The following is a 21,956-nucleotide window of genomic DNA, read 5'->3' on the forward strand; positions in this document are numbered from 1 at the left end:
ACCATCCATGTCTTAAATCAGGAAATAGAATAAGAAGCTCATTGTTGTCCATTATGCCTAACTAGTGTAAACAAGAAACAAAAAGATGCAATTGCAGGATCTAAAGGAAATAGCTTCGAGCACACACACAACGGTGCCAGAAAAGTACTTTACCTGGGACCGGAGTATGAGAGCCGTTTACCTTTCCTCCCCGGCAACGGCGCCAGAAAAGTGCTTGATGTCTACGGGTGCTTCTATTCTTGTAGACAATGTTGGGCCTCCAAGAGCAGATGTTTGTAGAACAGCAGCAAGTTTCCCTTAAGTGGATCACCCAAGGTTTATCGAACTCAGGGAGGAAGAGGTCAAAGATATCCCTCTCATGCAACCCTGCAACCACAAAGCAAGAAGTCTCTTGTGTCCCCAACACACCTAATAGGTGCACTAGTTCGGCGAAGAGATAGTGAAATACAGGTGGTATGAATAAATGTAAGTAGTAGCAACGGCACCAGAAAAGTGCTTTGCTGTCCAGGACTGGTGCGTGGTTGATGGTGGTAATATTGCAGGAAGTAAAGATGCAGTAAAACAGTAAACAAACAGCGATAGCAGTATTTAGGAACAAGGCCTAGGGATCATACTTTCACTAGTGGACACTCTCAACATTGATCACATAACAGAATAAATAAATAGATTCTAGACTCTACACTCTCTTGTTGGATGATGAACACCACTAACTGTGTAGGATTACACGAACCCTCAATGCCGGAGTTAACAAGCTCCACAATATTCAATGTTCATATTTAAATAACCTTAGAGTGCATGACAGATCAACATAACCAAACCAAGTACTAACATAGCATGCACACTGTCACCTTCACGCTATGAAAGGAGGAATAGATCACATCAATACCACCATAGCAATAGTTAACTTCATAATCTACAAGAGATCACAATCATAGCCTACGCCAAGTACTACACGATGCACACACTGTCACCATTACACCGTGCAGGAGGAATAAACTATTTTAATAATATCACTAGAGTAGCACACAGATAAATTGTGATACAAAATACATTGCAATCATAAAGAGATATAAATAAGCACTTCACTATGCCATTCATAACAGTGAATAAGTATTCTGTAAAATATAGCCTAAGAGACCCACACGGTGCACACACTGTCACCTTTACACACGTGGGACAAGGAGTCTCCGGAGATCACATAAGTAAAACCCACTTGACTAGCACAATGACATCTAGAATACAAGCATCATCATATGAATCTCAATCATGTAAGGCAGCTCATGAGATTATTGTATTGAAGCACATAGCAGAGAGATGAACCACATAGCTACCGGTACAGCCCCGAGCCTCGATGGAGAACTACTCCCTCCTCATGGGAGACAGCAGCGTTGATGGAGATGGCGGTGGTGTCGATGGAGGAGCCTTCCGGGGCACTTCCCCGTCCCGGCGGCGTGCCGGAACAGAGACTCCTGTCCCCCAGATCTTGGCTTCGCGATGGCGGCGGCTCTGGAAGGTTTTCTCTGGTTTCGTCGAACGTGATAGGGGTTTCGCGACGGAGGCTTTAAGTAGGCGGAAAGGCAACGCGGGGGGCCACACGAGGGCCCCACACACTAGGGCCGCGCGGCCAAGGCCTGGGCCGCGCCGCCCTGTTGTGGCGGCGCCTCGTGGCCCCACTTCCTTTCCCCCTCGGTCTTCTGGAAGCTTCGTGTAAAAATAGGACCCTGGGCGTTGATTTCGTCCAATTCCGAGAATATTTCCTTACTAGGATTTCTGAAACCAAAAACAGCAGAAAACAGGAACTGGCTCTTCGGCATCTCGTTAATAGGTTAGTGCCGGAAAATGTATAAATATAACATAAAGTATGCATAAAACATGTAGATATCATCAATAATGTGGCATGGAACATAAGAAATTATCGATACGTCGGAGACGTATCAGCGGGCGGAGCACAACTTCTTCAAAGGCCAGATCCTCGACGACATCGAAGCCAAAATGGCGGCGTCCAAGGCGGCGGCCCAGGCAGCGGCAGCAACCCCAACCCCGGAGCAAGAGCCGGCAGACGCGTCTCCGATAACATATGCTACTACACCTGCGTCGGCCTCTACCTCGGCGTCGGTGACGGAGCAGACGGAGCATGCACACCGAGCAGATCACAACGAGTTCATCGTGATCGACGGTCTACGTCGACTCAGGATGCGTCGGCTTCGCCCAACCCCTTTTTCTAATTTAGTATGCACCACCGGTTTATAATATGATTGTGCGTCCAGTACTTTGATCACCGCTACTCTGATCGCGACGACTTCGGCAGGAGCGATCTCTTTTGAATGCAAACTATTTGAATTTCTGATAGGGGATGACGTTTGTGAGACGTAGCTGGGGAGCGACGTCCTCCAAACGTGGCACGAACAAAACAAGTCCCCCAAACATTTGATCCGACGCTATTTGGAGACGGTTTGGAGATGCTACTGGAGATGCTCTTAGGACACACATCTATCCGCCAACCTTGAGAAATTAGATTGTCTCGCGAAAAGTTTACACGTACTTTTTGCATGTTACGTCCAAAATGGCGGATAAGTGTTATGTGCCCCTACTCTGGAGTCAAAATTTACGAAGGGTTTATATTATTGTTATCCCCAGTGCCTCTATTGTGCCGAATAGCTGGGTGCGTGTAACTTCAAATAAACATGCGTTTTGAAATTTTCCTTTTAGCCATCTACTAGTAGCATTTTCTTGGGACCTATGCTTGTTCAAGAAAACAGATACTTATATAGGTTGCTCATCTGCCACTATTTCTCCCCTCACAAGGCTACGACCGTGTTCCTGCAACGCCTCGCTTGACGAGACTGGTGGCTCCGTCCCATCTACTTGGTCGGTTGCTCGGGTGGCCAGTTCTATCCCACTTCTACGATTGATGAGCGTGGATGTACGTATTTACTGCAGCTGCCGGTGGTATAGTGCCCCACGCGTAAAAAGGGCAAGGGAGATGGACGGAAAATTGAAGGAGTTGGATAGTGGATAGCAATGAAAGGCTGACATCCGGTGAAATGTTTCACTTGGAAGACTCTATTAGATGTTTTGACACAATTTACTAGGTATATATGACACAATTTACTAGACATATGGGCACAATTTACTAAGTCACATAATTTAAATTTTATGACTTATGATGACACAATTTACTACTACCTCCGTCCCAAGGAATAAGGCGCACGCGTATTTCAAGATGAACTTTGACCATAAAATTAAGCAACAAAATCTTGGTTATATTATATGTAATTAGTATCGTTGGATTCGTATTGAAAAACACTTTCTAATGATGTTAATTTTAAACAAACAATCTTTATATATTTAAAGTAATAATTAGTCAAACAAAAAACACGTAAAACGAGCACGCCTTATTCCTTGAATCGGAGGTAGTAGGTTACACTTCGTCGTTTCATAAAAATGGAATATTTTTTTAGTGGAAGACAATATATTCCATCGATACTGTGATGATTATAGTGACTTCGTCAATCTTAAGATCAATCGGATCAGTGTTTGATTTTAATTTTTTTTTGGAAGTGCTCATAGTTATAGGATGTGTGCGTGTGTTAATAGAAGTGAGTATATGTATGTATTTGTAAGTACCATATTTAGCAAAAAATGATATGTCATAGGATATATTGACATCAATTTATGTGCCAATTATCTTAAGTTCAATATAGTCAATATCACAATATTTGACATCAGATTTTCCCTCATTTTGTTAAAACATTTCTTATGGATATGAAAAAAATTCGCCATGACTATCTCAATTTTATCTCTCTTTGCTTATAACAAACAACAATGGTCGGTTGGAGAACTAGGTAATCTCATCGACATTGTTACATTTAGCTATTTCAATTTTGCTCAACGTCCTACAATTTTCTTCTTTCTTAAATGTACATGATTGTACAAACATCACCTCAAATTAAGCTACTCGTGAGAAAACAATTATACAACCTTCAGTTTGGTGTTGCGGGTCTTTCTTTTCTTCCCGGTTTTACCATCATCCGTGCGCGTGCATCGGTGCAAGACCATGACTGCCTTTACTTACCTTCTGAAAATAATAATGGAAGAGGCAAAAAAAAAAAGACTTCGTGGGCCCTTTGACTGTCATCCTTCCCTTGCCATCCTTTCCAGTTCTTGTCTTCTCCGGTCCGTCCCGAGGGTGACGGTTAGCGTAAATCACGGAGCGGCGATCCTAAAGCGATTGCCAAGGGTTTCGATCAAGATCTAGGGTTTGAGCCTCGTTCTGCTCGATTTCTGGAGTAAAGTGAGTTAATCTCTGAGGGTTTGTGCGAATCGCGGTGGGTCTCATTGATCCCCAACAATCCTTCTCGTCCTCAACCTCCCATCACGAATCAATCCCACACCAAAAGCCTTTCGCTTGTTGCTAGGGCAGGCGATCGTAATACACCACGACCTAGTCTCTGTTTGGTGCTGGTAGGGGTCTCCTATCATCCAATGGCGAACATGGAGAAGGTGGAGGGCCTGATGAAGAATTTGAAGTTGTCGGCGGCGGAGAACAAGGGCCTCAAGATCGGCTGGACGGATGGGGTGAAGACGGGTGAAGTGGAAGTGAAGGCGCTGGGCAAGCTGCTGTCGGAGAAACCGCCGTATATCGAAGGTATACACAAATCTCTGGGCCGGATCTGGTGTCCTTTGAAGGGTATTAAAATCAAGGAGATGGGAGATAATCTGTTTATGTTCACCTTCCTGCAACCATCTGGGAAAAGGAAGGCTTTGGATGAGGGTCCATGGATGTTTGATAAGGAACTTATGGTGATGCAAGATTTTGATCCCACTAAGTCACTGGAGGATTATGAGTTCAATGATATACCCATATGGGTACGGATTTTTAAATTGCCGTTAGGAATGATGAATGGAGAGATAGGGGAGCAGATTGGAGGAGAGATAGGAGAGTTTCTTGAGGCAGCAGTGGGGGAAGATGGTATGGCTGTAGGCAAATTTTTACGAATCCGAGTCAGGATAGACCTGAGGAAGCCGTTGATGAGAGGAATCACGCTTCACATTGGAGAAGATATGTTACCGAAATGGTGTCCTTTTGAATACGAGTTCCTGCCAGAGTTTTGTTTTACTTGTGGTATAATTGGGCACATTGATAAGGTATGCTCGGTTAAGCTGAAGAAGGGTGAGAAACAACAGTATGGACTCTGGCTGAAGGCGGTGATGGAGGGGAGAGAAGCGGGTGGTAGTAGTCAGAGGTGGAAGGAGATGGGAGGGAATGGAGGGGCTAGAAGGGGGTCATCTTTTGGCTTTGGTAGCAGGAACAGGCTGTCGGGGAGCGACAGTGATTCATGGAGGTCGAACGATAAGGACAAAAACAATAGTCGGACGTCAGGTGGATCAAATGCAGAGAAGTCAAAGTCGGATCAAGAAGTGATTAGTCCGCTAAAGCTACCGCCACCACATTCAGGTGGTAAGGGTAATCAACGAAGATTGGAATTTTTGGAGGGAGCGGGGGATGCTGAAGGGAAGAAAGGGGGTACTTCGGTGAGGCCGGTCGAGGGAACAGGAGTGGAGGCCCAACAGGGGGCAGCGAAGAAGCCTGCTATGCATGGCCCGGTAGAGGGAGGCACGTCGATCACAAACCCAGAAGTTCTGGTGCAGGATGGCCAGATTGGGGTTGTGCCTGAGGACCTGAAGGGTGATGAAGCAAGGAAGTCCTCTACCATGTTAAGGAGAGTTAGAGGAGGGAAGAACAAGAATAGAGAAAGGAAGGCTCACCAGATTGCCACAGGGCAAATTCGGGAGGTTATATCAGTAGGGGGAAAACGACCGGCAGAAGAAGGGGATATGGAGTTGGATGACAGGGATTTGAAGAAGTGCAAGAATGTAGAAGAAGTAGTGTCTGGGGAGGTGGAGGCTGACCTTAACAATGAGGCGGGGCTGTCTGAACAGCCCTGCGGGAAGCAATGATCATATCGTCCCAAAACTGCCGGGGGCTTGGGAACCAGCCGGCAGTGAATGGCCTTCTGGATTTGGTGAAGGCGGAAGAGCCCGACATTCTCTTTCTGTCGGAAACTAAGTTAACGGAGAAAGAGATGGAGAAATTCAGATGGATTCTGAAGATGCCAAATATGATTGTGATGGATTGTAAGGGGAGAAGTGGAGGCTTAGCGTTGTTCTGGAAGAATGGGGTGGATGTTAGTCTGAGATGGAAGGGGAGGTATCACATTGATGTTGATGTAAAGGAGGATAATGGAACAAAATGGAGATTTACCGGCATATATGGTGAATCGAGACAGGGCATGAAGGAGAACACGTGGAAACTTCTACGAACGCTGCATAGCCAAGCGGACATGCCCTGGCTGTGTATGGGTGACTTCAACGAAATCCTTTTTGCACATGAGAAGGAGGGAGGGCCGGCTCGGGCCCCGGGTTGTATGGAGGCGTTTAGGAAGGTTTTGGAGGATACAAACTTGCATGATTTGGGGTTTGTAGGGGATGTGTTCACATGGAGAAATAATTGGCATGTGGCGGAAGGATATATACGGGAGAGGTTAGACCGTGCAGTGGCAAATGTGGGATGGAGGTGTCTGTTTCCTTTGTACAAAATAATAAACGGGGATCAGAGACACTCAGATCACAGGCCGGTCACGGCAATACTGAAGGAGCAGGCTATGCCATATCGTAGCCAGGAGAGGGAGCAAGTGTTCAGATTTGAAGCAGCTTGGCTGCAGGAGGACGAGTGTGCAGAAGTGGTAGAGGAGGCGTGGAATGGTGCTTTTCAAGAAGGGGAGTGTCTAGTGGCGGATGCGGTGAGACATGTTGGGAGGAAGCTCTGGCTTTGGGATAAGGAGGTGTTAGGAGAGTTAAAGAATAGAATCAAAAAAGCAAAAAAGGCCCTGGAAGAGTGTAGGAGAAAGCCAATAAATCAACAAAATGTGTCCAGGGAGCATGTTCTTCGGTTTAAATTGGGGAGGTTGGAAGATCAACATAATATCTTCTGGCAGCAGAGGGCACATGCAAATTGGTTGAAATATGGTGATCGCAATACGGGCTATTTCCATGCTGCTGCATCGGAGAGGCGTAAAATAAATACGATAAGGAAGTTGAGAAGGGAGGAAGGTGGAGTAGTGGAGTCGGAAGAGGAGATAGGTGCTTATATCACTAACCACTACAAAAGTTTGTTCATGTCCTCTGTAGGTACGATGAATGAAGATCTTCTTCAACATGTCCAAACCTCTGTCACGGACGAAATGAACCAGTCTCTGATGCGGGAATTCTCTGAGCGGGAAGTAAAAGAAGCTCTGGAATCCATTGGTGATCTTAAAGCACCGGGGCCGGACGGCATGCCAGCAGTCTTCTATAAGCGGTTCTGGCATATGGTTGGACCGAAAGTGAAAACGGAGGTAATCTCAGTGTTGAATGGGGGAACGATGCCTGAAGGTTGGAATGAGACAACAATTGTGCTAATTCCTAAGGTTAAAGATCCTGAAAGGGTGACTGAGTTCCGACCAATTAGTCTATGCAATGTATTATATAAAATTATATCCAAAGTGCTGGCGAATAGACTAAAGATTATTCTCCCTCATATCATCTCCCCAACCCAATCAGCTTTTGTGCCTGGGAGAATGATTACCGACAATGTTTTACTGGCCTATGAGATTACACATATGATGCACCGAAGGAAAGGGGGGAGAGATGGTCTAGTGGCGGTGAAACTAGATATGAGCAAAGCATATGATAGAGTTGAATGGAGTTTCTTGGAGGGTATGATGGCCAAGATGGGTTTTGAACAGGCTTGGATTGACCTGGTTATGAAGTGTGTTAGATCTGTTAAGTACAGGGTGAAAGTTAATCGGAACTTGATGGAGCCATTCACACCAGAGAGGGGCCTTCGCCAGGGAGATCCTCTTTCACCCTATCTCTTTATCCTATGTGCAGAAGGTCTGTCGGTGCTGTTGAAAAGGCTAATGAGAATGGAGATATTGAAGGAGTCCGGCTATGCCCAGGGGCCCCATCAATTAATCACCTGTTCTTCGCGGATGACTCGTTGATAGTTATGAAGGCAAATGCTCGAAATGCTGAGAGCTTGCAGCAAGTTCTGGCTTTGTATGAAGCGAGTTCAGGACAGATGTTAAATGCAACAAAATCCTCGGCGATGTTCAGTAAGGGAACAACAAGGGGAGCGAAGCGCACGGTTCTTAACATCCTCGGTATACCGAGGGAATCACGGAATGAGAGATACCTGGGGTTACCGGTCCATTTAGGTGCTTCCAAGGCAAAAGAGTTTGAATATTTGAAAGAGAAAGTTTGGCAATGCATACAGGGGTGGAAGGAAAAATTACTTTCAAAAGCGGGGAAAGAGATACTGATTAAAGCAATAGCACAGGCGATCCCCACGTATGCGATGTCCTGTTTTGATCTTACGAAAACTTTCTGCGATGAAGTCAGTGCTATGATCTGTCGTTTTTGGTGGGACCAGCAGGAGGGGAAGAATAAGTGCCATTGGGTAAGCTGGGAGTGTCTCACCAGGGCGAAGCAAGATGGAGGACTTGGATTCAGAGATCTCCATGTTTTTAATCTGGCCATGCTTGCTAGACAGAGCTGGAGACTGCTTCAAAATCCCGATTCCTTATGCTGTGAAGTGTTAAAGGCTATGTACTTCCCGGATACCACAATTCTGGAGGCAAAGCCTAAACCTGGAATGTCATATTCGTGGCGGAGCATTCTGCAGGGCCTTCAGTTACTGAAAGAAGGAGTGATATGGAGAGTTGGGACCGGAGAACATATCAAAGTGTGGACAGATCCATGGATCCCGAGGGGTAGGACACGGAGGCCATGCACACCTGATGGATTGGGAGAGGATCTGAAGGTCGAGGACCTGATCGATCCAATGTCAAACCAATGGGACTTGGAGGTGTTGCAGGGGTTATTCTATGAGGAGGATGTGAAGGATATCATGAAGATCCCCATATGTAGGGGAATGGAGGACCATGTGGCCTGGCATCCGGATAAGAAAGGGTTGTTCTCGGTGAAGTCGGCATACCACCTTGGCATGAGTTTGAAAGCACATAAGAGGGGTGTTGCATCGTCGTCAGGAACTATACAGGAGATTGATCCGCTGTGGAAGCAGTTATGGAGGGTGAAGCTTCCGGGGAAGGTCAAAATATTTCTATGGAGGTTGGCACGGAATAGCCTACCGACACGGATGAATATAAGTAGGAAGAAGATTGAGCTGGACACTAGATGTCCCATGTGCTACCGTATGAATGAGGATGGGGGGCATCTCTTTCTGAAGTGCAAGAAGGCTAAACATGTGTGGAGAGCTCTGTTCCTTGAGGATGTCCGAGTGTCTCTCCTTGAGGCACAAGATCCAATGGAGGTCCTTAGACGGGTGCTAGCTCTACCCGGGAAGCGGAGAAATATGACGCTTTTGTTGCTCTGGAACTGGTGGACAACAAGAAATAAGGCAAACGCAGGAGAATTGATGAGATCAACGGACCAGGTCTGCCATGTCATTCAGAAACATTGGTGTGAATTCGATCTGGAGGAGGAGAAGGTTCAGTCCGAGACGCCAACGACAAGAACTGGTGACCACTCAAGCTCGGGATGGAAAAGGCCAAGGGAGAATTTCACAAAAGTAAATTTTGACGCGGCCTTTCATCACCAAACTGAAGCTGGAGCCTGGGGTTTTGTGGCGCGAACGGACGAGGGTGAATTTATCGCAGCAGCAGCAGGAAAACTGAGACACCTGCACGATGCTCTGCAAGCGGAAACGGAAGCATGTGCAGCAGCGGTAGAGGGTGCTGCTGCTTTGGGTCTGAACAGGGTTATCTTCGAGTCTGACTCACAGGTGCTGGTGAATGCACTGAACTCTTCAAGCCATGAGCTGGCGACGATCGGAGTCCTTCTTCGTGACATTAGAAGCAATTGCATCAAAGATTTTGAGGCTTTCGAGTTTTCGTTTGTAAGTCGTACTTGTAATAAAGTAGCACATAGCCTGGCTAAACTTGGCTATGAGGGGGAGGACGAGTGTGTGGGGTGGGCGGATGATCCGCCTCAGTGTGTATCGGTTATGGTGACCAGCGAGTTAGCTGCGTCCTCTGGTTAATGGAATTCCCATTTCCCCGTCAAAAAAAAAAAAGTTCTTGTCTTCTCCGGCTCTATCTTGCTTCCCTTGCCATCCGTAGCCCCTTCCACTTTTCCATCGCTGCAGTCCTGGACAAGCGCTGGCGGCGTGCGCGTCTATCGTCATCACAAGCTAGACAATAGACACTCGTCACCACAGGTTAAGAGCATCTCCACCGGCATCTTCTAAATAGGCGCCGGCAGGAACGCCAACATTGTCGTATGGACGGTCGGCAAAACATCCTCTATTTGGGGATGCTGTTCCCACACCGACGCCCCCAAATCAGCGGCCCCGATAGATTTAGAAAATCAAATTCAAATTTTGAAAATGATATTCATACGAACTTCGAACGAAATTTGTACAAATTTTAACATGAATTCAAACTAAAAAAAAATCTAGCAGCGCTGGGAGTCGAAGGCGGTGAAGTCTAGGTCGTCGCCGATGGATGACCCGAAGGACCAGCTGTCGACGTCGTCGGCCTTCTCCTCCTTTGGCGCCGGCAGCTCGGATGGTCCGGCGAGGTTGACGTAGGTGGCACTGTGGTCCCTAGCGGACCACACCACCGCCTACCGCGGGTCAATCGCGATATGCCGGTAGTCTTCGTCGACGGAGCGATCGACAATGTACTGTAGGGCGGGGAACTCCTCCTCGTCGCCGTCGCCACGGAGGGCCGCCTGCGCCTTGGCCTCCTTCTCTCACCATTTCTTCTTCACCGGCGGAAGTGGTGGCGAGGCCGCGGCGTCCTCCTCCTTGTCGCGGGGGCGGCGGCCCGACCCCGTCGTCCGAAGGGCCGGAGCAGAGGACGCGCGCCTCGCCTCGTCGCGGATGACGACGCCTCCGGAAGGAGGCGCTGGTGCGGCTGAGCGCGTGCGCGCAACGGCGGACAACGATCCGGTGCACGAGCTTCCGGACGCTGCGGTCCTTTCCGGTGGCCTCTGCAGGGTCGGCGTCGGCGCCATGCAGGCCGCCTACGGGAAGTACACCGGCTCCCGTTGCCCGCGGACGCGCGGACGGAATCCGTACTGGCGGAGCGTGTCGTCGACGTCGCGGCCGTACCACCAGGCACGGTGGCTGATACGTCTCCAACGTATCTATAATTTCTTATGTTCCATGTTTGTTTTATGACAATACCTACATGTTTTACTCACACTTTATAATGTTTTTATGCATTTTCCGGAACTAACCTATTAACAAGATGCCGCAGTGCCAGTTCCTGTTTTCTGCTGTTTTTGATTTCAGAAAAGTTAGCTTACGGATATCCTCGGAATCGGACGAAACAAAAGCCCACGATCTTATTTTCCACGGAGTCTTCCAGAACACCGAAGAGGAGACGAAGAGGGGCCACGAGGCGGCCACACCATAGGGGGGCGCGGCCCCACCCCTGGCCGCGCCGCCATATGGGGTGGGCCCCTCAGGCCTCCCCCGACTCTGCCCCTTCGCCTATATAATCCTTCCGTCGCGAAAACCCTATTACCGAGAGCCACGATACGAGAAAAGTTCCAGAGACGCCGCCGCCGTCAACCCTACCTCGGGGGGTTCAGAAGATCGCCTCCGGCACCCTGCCGGAGAGGGGAATCATCACCGGAGGGCTCTACATCACCATGCCCGCCTCCGGACTGATGCGTGAGTAGTTCATCCTTGGACTACGGGTCCATAGCGATAGCTAGATGGTTGTCTTCTCCTCTTGTGCTATCATGTTTAGATCTTGTGAGCTGCCTATCATGATCAAGATCATCTATTTGTAATGCTACATGTTGTGTTTGTTGGGATCCGATGAATATGGAATATTATGTCAAGTTGATTATTGATCTATCATATATGTGTTGTTTATGATCTTGCATGCTCTCCGTTGCTAGTAGAGGCTTTGGCCAAGTTGATACTTGTAACTCCAAGAGGGAGTATTTATGCTCGATAATGGGTTCATGTCTCCATTGAATCTGGGGGAGTGACAGCAACGCCTAAGGTTGTGGATGTGCTGTTGCCACTAGGGATAAAACATCAATGCTTTGTCTAAGGATATTTGTATTGTTTACATTACGCACAGTACTTAATGCAACTGTCTGCTGTTTGCAACTTAATACTGGAAAGGGTGCGGATGCTAACTCGAAGGTGGACTTTTTAGGCATAGATGCATGCTGGATGGCGGTCTATGTTCTTTGTCGTAATTCCCTAAGTAAATCTCACAGTAGTCATCATGATATGTATGTGCATTGTTATGCCCTCTCTATTTGTCAATTGCCCAACTGTAATTTGTTCACCCAACATGCTATTTATCTTATTGGAGAGACACCACTAGTGAACTGTGGACCCCAGTCCATTCTTTTACATCTGAAATACAACCTACTGCAATCATTGTTCTCTTTTGTTTTCTGCAAGCAAACATAATTCTCCACACCATACGTTTAATCCTTTGTTTTCAGCAAGCCGGTGAGATTGACAACCTCACTGTTAAGTTGGGGCAAAATAGTTTGATTGTGTTGTGGAGGTTCCACGTTGGCGCCGGAATCACTGGTGTTGCGCCGCACTACACTCCTTCACCAACAACCTTCACGTGGCCTTCATCTCCTACTGGTTCGATAACCTTGGTTTCTTACTGAGGGAAACTCGCTGATGTGCTCATCATACCTTCCTCTTGGGGTTCCCAACGGACGTGTGCTTTACCGTCACAAGCAGCTACTTTTCTGGCGCTGTTACACCCCAGGGATTTCTAACTCCCTACACGCCAGCAGTGGCCGACGGTGTTGAAGCGGCCATTTGGGTTTCCGCGCGGGAGGCCATTAACGCCGATGACCAACTTCCTCGGGCCGTTTCCGATGCGAACCGCCGCTTCCTCTCGCTGAGAAGGCGCCCTCAGCTGCGAAAACCGTCGTTCGGCGAGGCGTCGGCGCGCCCGATTCGCACCCTTGGTGAAGGGGCCGGCACGGGGTTGCCGGCGATTCTATTGGGCTCGAAAATTGCCCCGCGCCGTTTGGGGGGCGTCGGTGCGAACCCATTTTCGCTCCTGGCCCCCAAAACGCTATCGGGGCCGCCGGTGGAGATGCTCTAATAAGGGCACTTTTAACGGGCCGACGGATCGGAAGTCTAGATTGATCGCCTCCGTCCGTTTACGTCGGTCCAAATGATCGAATTTGACCGCGCGTCCATTTGTGTCGGGGGGCGACAAATTTATTTTAAGATTTACATTCAAGCGAACATAATTTACATAGTGAATAAAGAAAAAAAACTAAAACTAAAAGGCAGATGTACCCCCTAGCCTACTTCTCGTCCTCATCGTTGAGCACGACGAAATCCGCTATTGCCCACGACCAGGCGGCCAGGTGGCCAGCGGGCAACCGACGAAACGTACGCCGGTGTTGTCAGTGGTGGAGGTGGAATTGTAGCAGCCCACGGGTTGAACGACGGCGGTGGAGGCGTCGGTGTGCGGGGTCGAGTTCTGCCGAGCCCGTTGCAGGGCCTCATCCTCCGTGAGGCCTGACAACATGATGTCGGTGATGTACCGGGGCAACGACGGACGCACCGGTTGGTCCACCTCTGACACGAGGATGCCGAGACTCGCGATCTCGTCATCGGTCATGGTATTCTGCAGCTGGAACTCCCGACTCTCCGCCATGACCGTCTCGTACAGACACCTGGAGGTATCTGAGTCGTCAGCCGCCGCAAGGCAGGTGCACGTCCCCCCGGCGGTGGCATGGCATCCAATTCCGGTACATGAGCCGCGTCATGTCGACGGAGAGCGGCACCCTTTTCGGTCGGCCCTCTGTCTTCACGCTGCTGTTGGACGCTTCGAAGTCGTGCCTTTTCTTTCCCATGGTGATACGACGGTGCGCGTTGATGAGGATGGGAGCGGAGGTGTTGATGGTGTGGACGATGTCAGAGAAGATGTCGGTCGCCTTTTAAAAGTTTGGTGTGCGTGACGAGGCGATGCCATTGAAGCTCCCCAACACCCAGGCCGCAACTTGGGCCGGATCAATACATGAGGCTTTGCGGTGACACTCATCGTTGGCGAGCTGAGATACCAAAGCGGCGGCGCTGAGCGTAGAAACGGCAGCACGGGGATCAAGCATCTACGGAAGCTCGAGAGCAACGGTGCCACGCATCCACCATGAACTTGTTATTATTTTACTTTTGTTTACTAAGTTTCAGATATTCACCATGAACGACTATTCACATATTGCTTATCTAGAGCAAATAAAGATGTCTGGGCCACTTATGAATGCTTTTTATAAAGTGAGTTCCAACATAATTTCTGGTGGTATGAAATCAACCCCATGCTATTTATGTTACCGCAAATCTTTCTTCTACAAACATATTTGACCTAAAACTATCTATATATACCCGTTGGTATTTTATTTGCGACACACGGGGTGGAGATCGAAAGTATAAAAACATGACAATTTGCAGTCTGCCTCCGGACTCCATATCCTCCTTCCTACATCGACGTCAAGGTCCCCGTGGAGTCCCCAGCGAGGGTCAGGCAGCCTAGTGGGTAATGGTGGAGACACAGACTAGCGGGGGTCGAGGTGGGGACACCTCATCCTCGCAGCCACCCTGAATCCCTGGGGGATTTTTTTAGTTACTTTTCGCAGGTGTTTTCCAAAAAATTCGCTCGGCATGGAGCCGCCAAAACTTACAAAGAGTTTAGATTTTATTATTACCCCGGTGCCCCTGTTAGGGCATATCCAACGGCCCGACACAACGCGGACACCAAAAGTGACTGTATGCCTTCATTTGCGTGGGACGGCAGACACCAAATTGGCTGCTTTGGTTGGTATGTCCGTTTGGGCAGGGTAGCTCCAGCAGTCCGGCGCATTTTTTGCCTAACTTTTTTTTCAAACCAGTAGATTCAGTCCATAGTGCCAAAAATACATTGGAAAATTTTGAAAATAAACCCTAGCTACACCCGCCATGGTTGGCGACTGGTTGTCATCATCGACTTGGTCAATAAAGGTCGGAGGTGCCCAAGGCCACAATGTGCAAGCTGTTGGGGCAGCGACAATGCTATACATGTAGGCGGAGGAGGTGGAGGGCGCTGCACGTGGGCCGTCCAGGAAAGAGGTCGTGCGCCGTACAAAGGAGGCGCCACGGGCCACGGTGACCACAGTGGCAGCGCCACGGTCGAGGCCACCATGGCCAACCTCATGGCCTCCTCTGGCAGTTCGGGAGGCATGACCGCCGAGGCATAACGCGGAGGTGCTTGTGGCGTTGGCGGTGGGGGTTGCTTCTACGAGGCCTTCATGGCCAACCTCATCGCCTCCTCCTCATCCACGCCTTCCTACATGAGATGGAGCTCGTCCACCTTGCCCTCCTCCTTCGCCTTCTCCGCGAGGTAGCCAATGTTGTCCTCGGTGTCGTCCCGCTCCTCCTCTTCGTCATCGTCCTCCTCCTCCTCTTCGTCTTCCTCGTCTTCCTCCTCCTTGTCCTCCTTCACCGACGCGAGCGGAGTGGCGTAGTTGAACTCGTCGTCGTCGAGGAACCCCGCTCGACACCTCGGGTCCCATTCGAGGTGCTCGAACATGTCCCATATCAGCGACTCAAAGCTGAATGTCAGGTTGGCGGGGAGGTCTAGAGGCAGAAGTCCCTGCGTCGAGTGATCTCCCGATGTTGCTCCCGTCCCTCCCGTGGCACCGGCAGCATGGGAACCCTTCGATGGCTCTAGCACCAACCAGATGGGAGGTGAACGTTGACCATGGCATGCGCTCAGGGCGCGGGCCACTTCGACGGTGACGGACACGCGGATGTGTGGCTTCTTCGCCTTCTTCTTTTTCACCGCCGATGACTCGACCTCGTGGTCATACTTTTGCTTCCGCCATGGCCATCTCTTGTCCATGGCTGACGTCGCGTTGCCTGTTCTATGGGGGGCTAGCTAGCTGGTGGCAATGGTGTGGGGCAAAAGCCGACTGCCTTATAAAGGGAGGGGCGGCCTCTATGAATGCTTGCGTAGCTTTCCACGCACGTGCCATTGATGGCGATGCGAAATTCCCACTGCCATCCGCCAGTACTGGCAGTGCCGCTGAAGCCGAAGAGTGCCATTGTAGACGCCGCGACGAGTAGGCACATGTTTGGTCAGCGACGCGGCCACACATGGAGGGGTAACGATGCGGCCTCACAGGGAGGCATTGATTCAGGCCTCGCAGGGAGAGCAACGATCCACGCATTGTGGTCGCTGCCAGGCGGACCGGAAGCAAAGGGGAGCAATCACACGCTTCGTCCATGCAGCGCCTGCGCAGAATGCGTCCCACGGACAGCCCGGCCACTATACGTTGGGCCCCTGGGCCGGAGGCAGACCCTTTTTTTAATCCGCGTGAAAACAAATGATCACTTTGGGTACTCCTCGTCTGCAGGTCGTCGGAGAAGCCCTTATATCTTGTTACGGCACACGTAACTTCAGATAAACATTTCTTGTTAAATGTTTTCCTTTCAACCATAAGGGCATCTTTAACGGGCGATGCATATCGGACGCTCAAAGTGGTTGCGCGTGTCAGTTTGCATCGGTGGAAATGATCGAAATCGAGCGCTCGCCCGTTTGCGCCGGGGGTGCCCCCAGTGGCACGACACAATTTTTTTTTGGTTTTGCATTCTTTCAACATAAACATAATTTACATAGTGAATAAAGGAAAATAAAAATATAAATAGTAAAATTCGCATGTATCTCCTGGTACCCTAGCATACTCCTCCTCGTCGTCGTCGAGCAGGACGAATTCTTGTATCTGTCACGGCTAGTTGGCAACCGGTGGAACATAAGTCGGTGCCACTGTTGGTGTAGGTGGAGGTGGAGGAGCCCACGGGTTGAACGACGGAGGTGGAGGCGGTGGCAGGTGCGGGGCCGAGTTTTGCAGCGCCTGTCATAGGGCCTCTTCCTCCGTGAGGCCAGGCGACATGATGTCGGTGGCGTACCAGTGCAGCCGCCACTCGTGGAAGACGCTGGCGGCAAAGTCGTATGAGTCATCCTTGGCTTCCTCATTGTGGTAGGCCAACGCATCGTCGTTGTCCTGTAGAGGCGCAGGAGGAGGCGATGGTGGCTGCTCAAACGGGAAGTCACCGAGGAAGCCCGTCTTCCTCCTCGGATCCTCCTCGGTCTCGTGCCAGGTGTGCCATTGATTGGAGTGCACGACGAAGGTGGGATCGTCACGGAGGTCCGGTGGCAAGTACCGCCGCCTGCGCCGGATCTCGGCGCTCCTCTTCGGCTTGCGAAGAGGCACCGGCGGGATAGGCACCCGGCGGCAGCTGAGCCGCCAACCGCCGCGAGGAAGGTGCACATCCCCCACCTGTGGAACATCACCCAGTTTGCATGCAACACCCGCGCCATATAGAAGGGGAGCGGCGCCATGTTCGGCCGCGTGTCCTTCTTGGTGCCGCTTCCGGACGCCTCGGAGTCGCGCTTTTTCTTCCCCATGGTGATGCAGCGGCGCGCGGTGGTGAGGGTGGGAGCAGAGGTGTCGGTGGTGTGCATGATAAAATGTCATTTATGGTTTCACAGAAGTTTAGCCACCGCCCACCAGTGCGCGTGCAGAAGAGTAAGCGGCAGCGGCACTGATGGCGAAAGTTGTGGTGTAGACGCGAAAGCGAAGACCGCCGAAGCGACTACCGCATATACGATGCGGTCGAAACATGCCTCTAGGTCGCTGCTAGGCGGAACGTGAAAAAGCGAGCGGCATCCAAAACGTAAATATTCGTCGCGTTTGTGTCTCCGCACATAATCTAATCATATGGGTCGAGCCGCTGAGCTTTGATAGAGGCGCATTATTGAACCGAACGGTGCGACCCCTCGCGTGACGAGGCTGGTGGCTCCCATCTAATTGGTCGGCTGCTAGTTCTACGGCGTGGACGTAGGTATATACAGCTGCTGCCGGTGGTCTCTATGCCTGCTGCCGCACGCCGTTAAAGATGTAGAGAGAATTTGAAGGAGCTTGGATGTTGGATACGCTGGGCGACGTGGCGGCGTCGGCGCAGCCTCTTGGCGGCGGGGCGGCATGGAGGTCACGGCGGCGCGGTTCTGACCCAGATCTGGGCCTGCCTGGGCCCCATCTGGGCTTGGGCGGGCCAGATCTGGCATCCTAGGTCTGCTCCCGACGGCTGGTGGAGACTCTCCTGCTGAGTGTGGCTAGGACGGCGGCGCGTGGACTGCAGCGCGGCCACGGGAGCTTCACGAGCCCGTCGGGCTCGGCCGGGCCAGAGGGGCCTGGTTTGCTCCTGTAGCTGCGTCCGGTCTGTCACCGCAGCTGGCGGTGGAGGTGGCGTCCTCCTGCGAGGCTGCTGTCCAGGCTCCCCTCGGCTCGGGGGTTTCCTACCGGTTTTGTCGGTCTTCGTCGGTGGGTCACGGTGAGACGGCGGTGGTGGTGGCGTGACCGTGGTGGCGCGAGTTGGTGGGCGGCGAGGTTGGCGGAGCATGACGGAGTGTCCGGGGCCGTGGGTCTTTGGGGGACGGGAGAAATCCTTGTCGATGGCCGACACCGACGCGGTGACGCTCGCGGGCGCCACCATTCCCTCTTGAGGGGCGTCGGGGTTTCCCTTCCCACCGCCCTTCCGCATACCGGGGAAACCCTAGGCTTGTCCGGGCAGACGGCGTCGTCATCGTCGCATCCCTTCTTGAAGGTGCTGCCTTGGTATTCGGCGCTTCGGAGGGCTAGGCTCGTGGTGGGAATCTTCCGGAGGGCGCAGCGGTTGCGGATCATCAGCGTTTTCGTCGATCCGGCTTTGTCATCCTTTCTTTCTTTTTTCTTCTTCTTTTGTTTTCTCTTGGGCTTTGATGTGCTGTTTGCCCCAGCGGTGGTCGCTATCCTGTATCAGTTCGTTGCTATATTAATATAGCGGGGCGAAAGCCTAATTCGAGGAGGATGTTGGATACGAATGAAAGGATTGCATTGGATTAAGTGCTCTTTTTATTGGAGCATCTAGTAATTGATGTGGTAGTTGGTGTGACACAATTTACTAGATACATATAATACAATTTACTAGATACATATGACACATTGTACTTAGTCATATAATTTAATTAGGTTGACTACATAATGATGGCACAACTTAGTAGGCTACAAGTAGAAGTGTGCAAAAATAACACCACAAGGAAATGGTTCAAACCGGCTGGTGAGAGCAAGTTCATTTCTGTTCACAAACCTAAATTTCATTTTCAGTTTAGTATAAAATTTTAAAGTAAGCTGAAATTGGTAAAAACATTAAACAGTTTTTGCCCACCAGTAGCTACTACAAGTTAATGTGCATTAGACTTGATATGTCGTTGGACATATTGGCATTAATTCATGTGCAAAGTGTTAATCTTGAACTGAATATAGTCAATATCACAATAGTTAATCTTTATCTTTCTTTGTTTGTCAATATCACAATAGTTAATCTTTATCACCTAATAATTTAGCTAGTTCAATCTTTCTCAATCTTCTAATAATTTCCTTTTCTTTCTTAAATATATAGAGTTGTACACACATCACGTCAAATTAAGCTGCCGGCGGCGTAACTTCATTTTTGCTGTTGCATGTCTTCCTTTCATCCCGGCTTCCCATCATGCGTTCTTTCTGCTACAGCTAGCATGCATTGGTGCAAAACTGCAGGACTGCTTTGACTATCTTCCGAAAGAAAAAAAAAATGGAAGAGAAAAAAAAGACTGAAGTGTGACCCTTGACTGGCTGCGTGACATTTGAGAGGGACAGATGCCCTTTCGACGTCTGCATCACAGAGGACACTATTCCACCACTGTTCTCTTCTCCAGCTCTCCCTTACTTCCTTCGCCGTCCGCGTTCCACTGCCACTTTTCCACCGCTGCAGTCCTGCACCATCGCCGGCGGCGTGCGCGTCCATCCTCACCACAGGCCAGGTAAGAGACATAGTCGCAACTCCCCAGCACCCAGGCTGCAATTTGGGCCGGATCAATGCATGTCACGCCACAGCAACCCTCATCGTTGTCAAGCTGAGATACCAAAGCGGCGGCGCTGAGCGTAGAAACGACAGCGCGGGGATCAATCTTCTAGGGAATCTCAAGAGCAACGGTTCCCGGCGGGCGCCGGCCGCTTCAGCATAGTTCAGGCGCGGCTCAGGCCACCAGCCGGGGCAGTGGAGTGCTCGGTATGGACATCGTTCGCATCGTCGTCCTTGGTCACTATCGAGTGTGAGAGAGAGGCTACGGATCAGCCGAGACGCAGCATGCACCCGCTCTAGCGACCTAGCTGATGCATGCATACTGTCTGGTTTCTGCAGATCCGCTGGTTTTATTTCTTCGTACTTCCAGGTTCGGTAAATCCCTCGTTTTTATCCGATCTCCTCTGATCTCGACACTTCCGTTTTGTTTGCCATTAGAGTTTTTTGGAGGTTACTGGAGAAAATACTTGGGTGAAATCTTCACCTTCGTCTAATTTTCACAAAATCTCATCCCTAATTCAGCCTTATTTTATACTAGAGTTTTAGTTCGAATTAGTGAGATAATCCCCATCAAAATTCAAATCCTCACTTATTCTACATGCATGTTTGGTGCTAGAGTATGAGCGAATTTAATCTCCGCTTATTCCCACTTTTTTCTAAATTTTAGTGTATTTTTCTCAATCTTCAATACTCTACCCCTACCAAGTAGATTGAGGATATGGTTTTATGGGAATTGGGTGATGTGAGAGGCTTCACCCAATACTCTAGAGTATTATCCACACTAATCCCCACAAGATTCTAATACCAAAGAAGATATCACTAGGTAATGGTAGAGTATTAGATACTGAAAAAAGTACACTAAGATTTTGAAAAAAGTAAGGATAAGTGGGGATTAAACTCTCTCAATACTATGATACTCTCTGTTCCATTAAGGTTGTCTGAAATTTGTTAAAATTTGAATGTATCTAGACAATAAAGAACATCTAGATACATCTAAATTTTAACAAATCAGAAATATTAAAACATGATTTTAGAAATAAGTGGGGATTTAGGGTTTCATGAGGATTATTGACGATGTGGCTCCTCGGCAATGCCCACCATGATGGGCTTAGGATTAGCGGAATTCTGCAGGTTAGCACGAGACATCGGATACCAGACAAGCGGGGAGCGAGATTTACCCAGATTCGGGGCCCTCAGTGAGGTGTATGATCTTGATTATAGGTGAAATCGATAACAATGGGGCAGTTGAAGGACTGCGTGGTGATGTTCTCGCCGAGAGGCAAGGTTTCTAGAGTTTGACATACACGGTTATGAGATAGGATCCAGCAGGCCCTCTCCTGACCTTTATATAGGAGGCCAGGTCCCAAGAGTCCTGCACGGCTTCGACTACAATAGAAAGAGATTCTATCTATCCTTTTCTTATTCGAACGTCTCCTTGTTCTTCAAAAAATCATCTCCATCTTTCCACCGTGCAACCGACGTATTGGTCCATCTTGAGCTACGATGCTTCAGATAGATCCGTTATTGGGCCAGAAGAGGTAGGGCAATATCGGGTACCTGAAGGGTAATGCCCACATCAATTATCTCCACTAATCATCAACAAAACTCTAGTGCCAAATAAAGTCTAAATATACTATTTCAGTCGTGTTGCATATTAGAAAAAATATTGTCTGGAGAATCTATCTTTTTTCGAAATAGGAGCAATCACCAGAGCTCTGCATCGAAACGATGCACACGACTTTCTTTTATTGCCAAGCGAGAGTATCAAGTATCAAGGTTAACAAATCACGGATCACATAAGGTTGATACAAAAATCAGCCAACGAAATAAAAGTAGCAAAACTCATATATGCATCATGTATGTCTAGTATTAAGCCAACCACCTGGCTGAAGATAGCCCGTACAATCGCCATCAGCCGATTGAATCAAGTATCCAAAGGTTTCACGTACTATGTAACTTTACCACGCAT

This window comes from Lolium rigidum, chromosome 4 (assembly GCF_022539505.1).
Source record: "Lolium rigidum isolate FL_2022 chromosome 4, APGP_CSIRO_Lrig_0.1, whole genome shotgun sequence".
NCBI lineage: Eukaryota > Viridiplantae > Streptophyta > Magnoliopsida > Poales > Poaceae > Lolium > Lolium rigidum.